Below are 257 nucleotides of genomic sequence, written 5' to 3'. Positions count from 1 at the left end.
GAGAAAATACATTTTAAAAAATCAATATAAAGGAAAATATAGAAACTCTAAGAAAAACTTTATAGCGTAATCATCATCTTTTTCTCTTCCTCCCTCTCCCTGTCTCCGTCTCCCCCCCCCCTCCTCCTCTCAAAGACAGCCCCGAGTCATGCAGAGGGCCTCCTGCCTTGCAACGGAGAGGCAGAGTGATGCAATGCAGACTGGCAGAGGGAGACTCTCTTCCTTTCGTTCGGTTTCCTCTTCCCCATCCCCCCCCC

This window comes from Penaeus monodon, chromosome 22 (genome assembly GCF_015228065.2).
Source record: "Penaeus monodon isolate SGIC_2016 chromosome 22, NSTDA_Pmon_1, whole genome shotgun sequence".
Classification (NCBI taxonomy): Eukaryota; Metazoa; Arthropoda; class Malacostraca; order Decapoda; family Penaeidae; genus Penaeus; species Penaeus monodon.
The sequence above is the reverse complement of the archived record's forward strand: the minus strand, read 5'-3'. Positions refer to the sequence as shown.